Source organism: Bidens hawaiensis, unplaced genomic scaffold (genome assembly GCF_021521415.1).
Source record: "Bidens hawaiensis isolate Kalapana, Puna unplaced genomic scaffold, B.hawaiensis_p1.1 tig00042549_1, whole genome shotgun sequence".
In the NCBI taxonomy this organism is placed as follows: Eukaryota; Viridiplantae; Streptophyta; class Magnoliopsida; order Asterales; family Asteraceae; genus Bidens; species Bidens hawaiensis.
Window position 1 is genome coordinate 86,507 of NW_027497549.1, and position 9,657 is coordinate 96,163.

Consider the following 9,657-nt stretch of genomic DNA (forward strand, 5'->3'; position numbering starts at 1 on the left):
CATGGTTTTCTCATTAAGTATGATCATACGCCCCCCCTATGCACTCAGGACCTCGATGTTATGAGTGGAATAGGGACCCCCGATCCAAGTACGTTGGTTGTAACCAACGGAAAAGACACATACTTGCGCTATTATCCGAGTACGTTGGTGCACAATCCCAACTGGAAAGGACCTTGCTCGTTTACACTTGTTCATGGAATCGTAGATTTTTATGTACTTATATCAAAACTTGTGTGAACCTACCAACTATTTATTTAGTTGACATTATTTTATATATATGCTACAGGTACATTAATTAGAGAATGCTGCCGTGACGAGGACACTAGATGTAACATTCTACTTTTGGATATAATAATAAAATAAATTTCGTTTAGTTTATAGTGTATCGTTATCGGTTTAGATAAATAAAATAAGAGTTGGGCTTGTGTTGGTTAAATGGATATGAGTTATGGACTTGGGTTAAAAGGAAAGAAGAAAAGACCATGGGCTTAAGCCCATGACCCAAAATATATAAACCATAATCACCATTTAATCCTTCATTTCACATATTTCATACACCATCCAAAACACACACTTAAGCTCTCTCTCTAGTTTTCTCCTTTATCTAGCCGAACCAAGAAGGAAGAATCGATCCCGACCCGAGGTAATGATAATATGATGTTGTATGGATCCAACCTATTAGACATAGTCGCGAAACAACGAGCTGACACCGTTAAACCGTTCAAGTCGAGATCCGGGTGGAGTCAGGTGTAATACAAACCAAAGATGAGCTTAGGGGTCACCCTATCTCAGATCTGGATCAAACGGGACGAAAAACTGCGAAAAACGGTGGAAAACAAGTGAGATCTCTTTTTTCCGGCGATGACGGTGCCGGAACAGTAGATGTGTCAGAGAATGTTTCTCTGACCCTACCGTAATTCATTAACGGAGGTTTAACGAACTAGCCTTGATTCGTTAGCTGATTTGTTAAGGAAAAGAATGACGAAATAGCCCCATTCGTTAAAGTCCAGTTCGTCATAAGGATCAGTTCGTTAAGGTCCAATTCGTTATAAGGACCAGTTCGTTATAAGGTCCAATTCACCATAAGGACCATTTCGTTATAAGGTCCAATTCGCTATAAGGACCAGTTCGTTATAAGGTCCAATTCGTTATAAGGACCCGTTCGATATGAGGCCTAATTCGTTACAAAGGCAGATTCGTTATAATAGTTAATTCGTTATGAACTCCCATTCTTAAAGACTGAATAACGAATTAGAAATTTGAAAGAATGACCCAAAGGTCCCTGAACTTAGAATAAAATTGACAAATTACATAGAAACCCTCGAACTTTTTAAGTTAGCAAATAATATAATAAGCAAGAATCCTAATGGAAAATGTGTTAAGACAATTAATGAAAATAAATTTTTTCCAAGCTGACTCAGCGTAGCTTAACCCCAGCCAGGGGCTCTGCCCCTTGGACCCCGCTAGGGGCTGCCGCCCCTAGAACCCTGCTGCTAGGGGCGCTGCCCCCGGACCCCCGTTCATTGAGGGTAATAATTAAACTAGAAATGCGTTATGGAAAGTGATAGTAATTAATACGCATAATTGTTATACACTTAGCCGTGCACAACTAAAGAAAGGGATTACCATTAACGGTGAACGTAACCGCATTCAGGTGAGTTTCTAGCCCCACTTCCTTGTTATGTTTTCGGGCCTGTGTGCATACTCTATGTGATTAGTTAATACACTTACCTTAAGTGGTAAGTGTATGCCTTATATGATTTATATATGAATGAATGCTTGATGATGCATGAACGATCTTCGGATATTACATGTACCGTCAAGGGATAGTTTAAAGATATGATTGATATATATGTGTATGGTATATAGATGATGTATGTACGCAAGGAAGGTACAATTATGAATGTAGAGAAAGGTATGGAAGGTATGGTTAGAAAGGGAATGGACCCTAATAATATCCGCGAATGAAGGGAACAGACCCTAATAATATCCGCGAATGCAGGGGACGGACCCTAATAATATCTGCGAATGTAGGGAACGGACCCCAATAATATCCGCGAATGTAGGGAATACACCCTAATAATGTCTGCGAATGTTTTAGGATAAGGTATATGTATATGTGTATGTATAAAAGAAAAGAAGGAAGGTATGATAGTATGAACGTATGAAGGAAGGTAAAGAACTATGTATGTATATGTACCTTTGGGTGCGTATATATGAATGTGTATGGATGTATTGTATGTTACTTGATTAACTAGAACTCACTCAGCGTAGCTGACTTTTAGTATGCACGCAAGTGAGTAGAATGAGGCAGCTCGCTTGATGAGGACACATGGCATGGAAGTGAAGATACTGGCATCTCAAGGAAATGTTATGATGTTTTAAAGACTATGTTTTATGTTTTAAATAACGATGAATGTTTGTTAAGACAAGATTTGAAGGTTGTTTAATATATACATTATGGTTGAAGTTTTATATTCCGCGAAAGTTGTAATTAACTCTGATATTTAGAACTGTGTTTATGACAAAATCCAACGTCCAAATGTAAGGCACCGGTAACAGGGCCTTACACTAGAACTTAAGTTATATTAATAAATGGACAAAGTTGTTAATTGTTGTATTTTTCCTTGTATTTCTTGTTACAAATTTGAGTAGTTGATGTTTAAATTAATTAATGATATTATTGTCACTTAAATAGTGTCACGTGTGTTTTGATCAATCTGTACGTCACACTCGGGTGTATTCCGCTTTAGCTAGGGTGTTACAGATTGGTATTAGAGCCGTGACTATAAGATAGGACATTAGACGTAGTGTTCTAGTTGGTTATAGTTTATTTGCTTAATTGTTTAGGTTGCATGATTAGAAATTATGTGAGCCTTATTTGATTGTTCAATGCACATTATTTGGTTATTATTAATTTGTTTATGCCTCATGTATGCAAATACTATTATACTGATGATTCAATTACTTCAATTACACAAGCACACACAAGTCCAAGGCTTATGCCTAACGTAAAGATTCTGAGGTTTTTCAATAATCAGATTTTTGATTTTCAGTTTTCGATGGTTTATGCGATGTTTGGCATCCGACTCTCTAAGTTTTACAATGTGTTTTAACTGAAAGTCTGTCAAGTCGTGATGATACACGAATACTCAGCTTTCAGTTCAATTTAATTAAGCATTTTGATACGAGAATAGTCAAGTTTCAACACATTTTCTTTATTTATACATTCATTTACGGTTTAAAATTTTAAAAGTTCGAAAGGTAATAAACGAATTTCAATACGATTACTTTATTATCTTACTATTACGCTTTAGAATTGAAAGTTCAAAAAGTTACGATGACACATGAATGGTCGAATTTCAATTCGATTACCTTATTTCTATATTAATTTACTCATATGTTTTAGAATTGAAAATTCAAAAGGTCATGGTGATACATGAATGGTCGAATTTCAATTCGATTACCTAATTGCTAAATTCATTTACTCTTATGTTTTAAAATTGAAATTTAAAAGTCATGGTTGTTTTGGACAAAAATCTGCTAAGGATAATGTATCCAAATCTGTTATGTGAGGTTTAGTGCTAAAATGATAACATCGATTATATGAACGAAATAGATATGAACACCGTGATTTGATCACGAGGGAAAAAGCCCTTAACCAAAATAGTCTTACTTTGGTCAAAACTTAACAAGGCAATCGTTGGTAAAATAACTTCGGTCAAGGATTAATAAGATAATCTTTGGTCGAATTACTTTAGTCAATGATCAACAAGGTAACCTTTGGTCGATAAGTATGTGGTTATCGTGGTCTCCGGCACAAAAAACCCTCGGACGGTGAAAACTATCACCGTCGATTATATTAATGACAAAAATCGGGTTACAAAGGTGGTGATATGATCAAAGATTACAAAGAATATCTAAGTATGTGTGTGTATGAACTGCTAGAGAGAGTTCTTGACAGAGTATTTGAGAGTGTAAACAGTGAATGAATGTGAACAAGTGACCTAACTTTGATCATAATCTAAATATGAATAATAAATAAAAGCTAACTAACTCCTATTTTTATGGCACTACTCCCACTAACTTAGTCTTCACCGTTGACCACGTGCTGGGGGTGCCTTGTAGCTTAATTTTAGGTAGACCACGTCTTGGAGCCGTTAATGTTGATAAATATCAACATTCATATGAGAAACAACCGTTAACAGCACCAAATACCGAGGATCCATGATCCTGACAAAGCTCTGGAACTCTTCAGAAGGATAATTGATCCAGGAACGTCTTCAAGAATAACATATCCTCAGTACTCAGTTATTTATGACACAACAAGAAGTCCTATAAATCCGCCATTATCCCCACTAAACGTGTTACAGCCATTTGACCACCTGCTTGACAAGTTTAATAGCGAGATATCCGGTGGAATAAGTCTTAGCGCCGCTATACTTATTAAATAACAATCTACACACAAAAAACAATTGTTAATAATACCAAGTACTGAGGACCACTAATCCTGACAGGATCTGTCTAAGGATAACTGATCCAAGAACACATGTCAGGATAACGTATCCATAGTGTCAAATTTCAGTGCCCTAACAATTGCCCCCAAAATGGCGTTGTGATAAGATCACAACTGTCATTTTGCCTTTGAATTCAGACTTCCTACAAAAAACGGATGAGATTTGACAATCTAGATATAATTATCATATATCTATAGAGTTTGAGAACTTCCCTTCAAGCTATATATCCAAAACTTCTTATTTTTCCTGCAAATCATGATCAGCTAGTAACACATGTTTAACCCGGGTAGATGGTCTATATTTTGAACGGTGAAGTCCGGGTTAAAACTTTTAGTTAAGTCCAGGTGACTTATGTTTAATAATAATTGAAAACTTTTGACTATTCGCTTGTTACTTGTTATTTTGAAAGTTTGTCTGATATAGCTTTAGACTTGTTGAAATTTTTGAGAAATATTCTTTAGTAAAAAGTTTTTAGGATAAAATATCCTTGCAAAAATAAACCAGGATCTTAAATCCTTATAAAAATAGATTGGGAATAATGATCCTTATATCTATGAAGATATAAACTGAAATCAAATAAGTGTAAACCGATAAACAGAAATCATACCGAAAGGTCTGGTTAGACCTAAGTTACCATAAGTATTGATCCTTTTGCAATCCTTATAAAACTGAATTAAAGGATTTTGAATCCATAAGTATTGATCCTTCGGTGATCCTCAGAATCTAATTTATGATACCTGATGCAAATAACTTACGATATTATCTGGGATTAAACCCAATAAACCGGGGACAAGCCCACAAAGTAAACTGGGGACAAGCCCAACAAACTGGAGACAAGCTGTAGGTTCCCGGACGGATCGTACACGGGATGTCGCTATCTGCGCAGGTGCGGAATCCCTGCGTAGTTAGATACGAGCGTAGAATACGTATAAATCAAACACACGAGCAATAACCGAAACACGTTATATTGATAACACGAACACGTGACACGCAGTCACTATTACAGACTCTGACTTGTAAACACGTAACCCTAACAAAACTCGCGAACACTCGAACTCACGAACTCCTTCAAACTGTTACAGTGAACAGTTTATATAAACACGACAACTTCGCCTCAGGCGAAGTTGTCCATAACTTCGCTTGTTCAACAAGTTCGCCTGAGCGAACTTGTTAACAACTTCGCATGTTCAACAAGTTCGCCTAAGCGAACTTGTTGACAACTTCGCTCGTTACATAAACATAAACATAATCAAAAACATAATTACATTACAGACTCGATTACAAACGTTAGACTATGAACTACTGACATACATGTACCAACAGACTCCCCCTTAGCAGTAGCTTCATATCTTGATCTTCAAAGCTTGAGTCTTGTAATCTTGTAGCTTTACGCGTGTGCTCCTTCTCTAACACATACCGACACCACCCTTTGATATTTCCTTGCTTGATCCTTCCAAGCAGGAATGTAGAAGATCTTCTTTTCGTTGAGCATCTTCAGATCAGCTTGCGATAGATTAACAAGATGCATCGGGTCGTAAACCCTAAGCACTTCTTGTTCATCCTCATCTTCCATTACCGCCTCCGCTGTTTCACAATCCACGAACCACCATTTTAGGTCTTTGAGCACGTCCTTAGGCATAAGCTTCATCGGTACTTCTTTAAGGCACCGGATCGGTTTATACTTCATAACCATCCAAGGCTTTCCATCAGCTCTCAAACCTCTATCCTTGTCTTCGACAAGTTTCCCCTTTTGTGGTTTCAGTAGCTCAAACTTCTTCTCCTTAATGCTCTCTTTCCATACGATCTTTCCGATGACTCTAGCCATGTTATTGTCACTTCGATTTATCAACCCCAATCTGGCTAAGTCTTTAACCTCACATTCAGGCAGTGTGTTTAATGATCTCAAAGTTCTTCTGAAGTACTGAATCCCGTCATATCTTTTGATCACGAAGAGCCGCAGCTGCTCATCATATATCCAGCAGATAATACCTTTCTTTGCTTCAGCGTATCCCTTAATATTGTAACTCTTTTTGAACATTTTAGGGACCGCCGGTTTCTTCGTCTTTACGAACCATTGAGCACAACCTTCCTTCCAATTCGGCTGCTCTTCCCATTCAGTATCTTCCACAACTGTCTCATCACCCATATTGGGCATCTCAACCTCTGGAATCTCGTGTTCAATATCTTCATCTACTATCTCCCCTTCTTCTATCACACTTTCAACAATAATTTGCTCACCGATCTTCTCAATCTCATCACTCGGCAGCACATCTTCTTCAAGCATAAAATCATCATCATCATCTAGCTCTTTCATCGCGTCGATTACATCATCAACATCATTACCAGCATCCATATCTACCACATCATCACCAGCTGCGCTTGTAGACTCCCCCTCAGCTGTGGAAGTACCAAGAGCTATAGAAGTTCTTGGCAGCTCACCACCTGCACCTTCCGGTGCATTGGGATCATCGTCATGATCTTCTCTCCGTTTTGTCCTCAACTCATCTCCCCTACAGTTCATCTCCCCCTGAGATGCCAAGAACGCTTTCATAGCGTCTATGATCTTCCCATGCTCGACCAGGAGGGAGGCCTGTAGTTGGTTTGCTTCCACTAGGCTTTGAATGGTCTTGGACTGCTCAGCTACAATCCTCTCTAGTGAAGCTATCCTTTCGGAGTCTGAAGTAGGCGTTGGAGTTGGCGGGACATCAGCAGCAGAAGTGACCGCAGGTGGTACACTTGGTAACCCTGCAGTAGTAGTGACTGTGGACTCAACAAATCGTGCTACTACCACCGGTGGAGTAAGCGATTGAGGTGGTAGAGACACAATTGTTGGAGTCGATGTCTGGACGGCAGTAACCTGTGCTGTAGAAGGAATAAGAGACATACCAGACAAGGCAGGTGGAGCAAAACGTACCAGCCTTGAAGTTTCTCCAGCTCCCGAACCCATACCTGTCCGTTCTCTTCTTGAACGTCTGAGCACTAGCTGAACTGCTTCTTCTTCATCACCTTCCTCATCATCGTCGTCAACAGTTCTCGTCCTCTTCCCAAGCGTTCTCTCCCTAGACACCAGCAAACGTCTAGCTTCAGCAAATGTCTCATCAAGATCGGAGTCAGCTACCGAAGTAACTGCTCTAGTAACATCCATGGCCTGAGAACCCGAGACATCCATATCAAACAATCCTTGGCCGCTAAAAGCAGCATCAAGGTCGACTTCTTCAGCAGTAGGCACAGCAGGCGCAGCTGATACAGCATGAGGTGCTGCCGCCTGTTGTGGTCTTGGGTCTCTGAACTCGTCCCCACCAGCAGGTACATACTCCGGGTTGACAAGATACCCGAACAGTGGAGTATGCCTGGGACGCAGCTCAGGCTTGCTTCGTGCGCTAGAAGTGTGACACTGAGCAAAGATACGCTTCGTCACACATTCAACGTATCTAATAGGGCGTCTCTGAGGTAGCAACGGAGCCACATGATTGAGAATCATTTGTAAGAACCGAGGATACATAATAAATCGCTCGCGCGCCACAGCCCTCCTCTGACGATCAATCTCGTAAAATATCAGCTGACTAAATGAATATCTTCTGTTGTAAGTCAGGGCAGTTATGGCAGACTGCATCGTCGCGCCCATTCCATCAGTTCCTGCCTTCCTCCCAGACATGCACACGATCAAGACGTGCATTAGGAAGTGCCACTGATCTAATAAAAATCCTTTTCTCCTCTACGTGTCCCCCAACGGACCTGAATAACCCATCCTGAGATATGCCCCATCACGAAAAGGAGCTACGAACTCCGTCGGGTCATCCCTCGTTTCTTCTCCAAACTGCAAAGCCAACCGTATATCTTCTGAAGAGAACTACACAACGTGACCATTTACGGTTGCTCGCATCACCGGGGGATCAACCCGGCAATCATACTCTACCGACTGCCAAAAGTCTTCAATGTTAGGTAGTGAAATAGGCAGGGTATTCGTGATCGCATGAAAGATCCTTGAGCGCAGGAGAAATGTGATTATTTCCCTGTAGTCCTCCACGCCACTTGCGTCTGGATCTAACATGATGTACTGGTTATGCGCTGGAAAGAACTGTCTTTGATCATTACCGTCATCACCACCAGCACCGCCAACAGCAGCCATATCTGCACTAAACGAACCAAGTTAGATAACTGTTAAGCAACTCACAAGTTCGCGTTATACCATGAGCGAAGTTGTGATTAAAACTGTATAGGCGAACTTAAAGGTGAGGCGAAGTTGGGAACAACTTCGCTTCATCTGTAAGTTCGTCTAAATAACTGTTAAACAAATTGGTTTAGGCGAAGTTGAAGATAACTTCGCCTTATCACAACATCGCCTCAGGCGAAGATAAGTGTTAGGCGAAATTAAGCTTCAGGCGAAGTTGTGGATAACTTCGCCTCAAGCGAAATTAAGCACCAGGCGAAGTTGCGGATAACTTCGCCAAAACCCTAACTTCGCCTTATCACAACATCGCCTCAGGCGAAGATAAGAGTTAGGCGAAATTAAGCTTCAGGCGAAGTTGTGCATAACTTCGCCTCAAGCGAAATTAAGTACCAGGCGAAGTTGCGGATAACTTCGCCAAAACCCTAACTTCGCCTAAACCCTAACGGCGACTGTTAGAATTCCAACATTGGAATTCCGGTGTTGTTGGCTAAATCCGACGATCAAGAACATCAATACACATGATATTAAGGATGTGAAGTTGAAAAGGACGTCCATGCACACGTTAACACAAGTTTTTAAGATTTCGGTGTTGAATGTCCGACGACCCGAGGTCTCGAACCGGGTAAAAACGATCAAGAAACGAACAAGTTTGTGAGAGATATCGACAACACATACCCTCAATGATAATAAAAACTAGAAGTAAAGATCGAAATCGGAGATAAAAATCAAGTTCGTCGGAGCTCTTAAGTTCGCCGGAAAGAACAATTTCGCTGATATTATTATGAATGGTTACTGTTTAAAAATCAACTTATATAGGGTCAGAGTTGGTCAGGCGAAGTTAAGGATAACTTCGCCTAGGCGAAGTTAAGCACAAGTTCGCATGATTCAACAACTTCGCCTATATTTTCAGAATTAACCCTTTAAGTTTGAACATTTTGCAATTAACATTTGAAAGATTCATAAATAGTT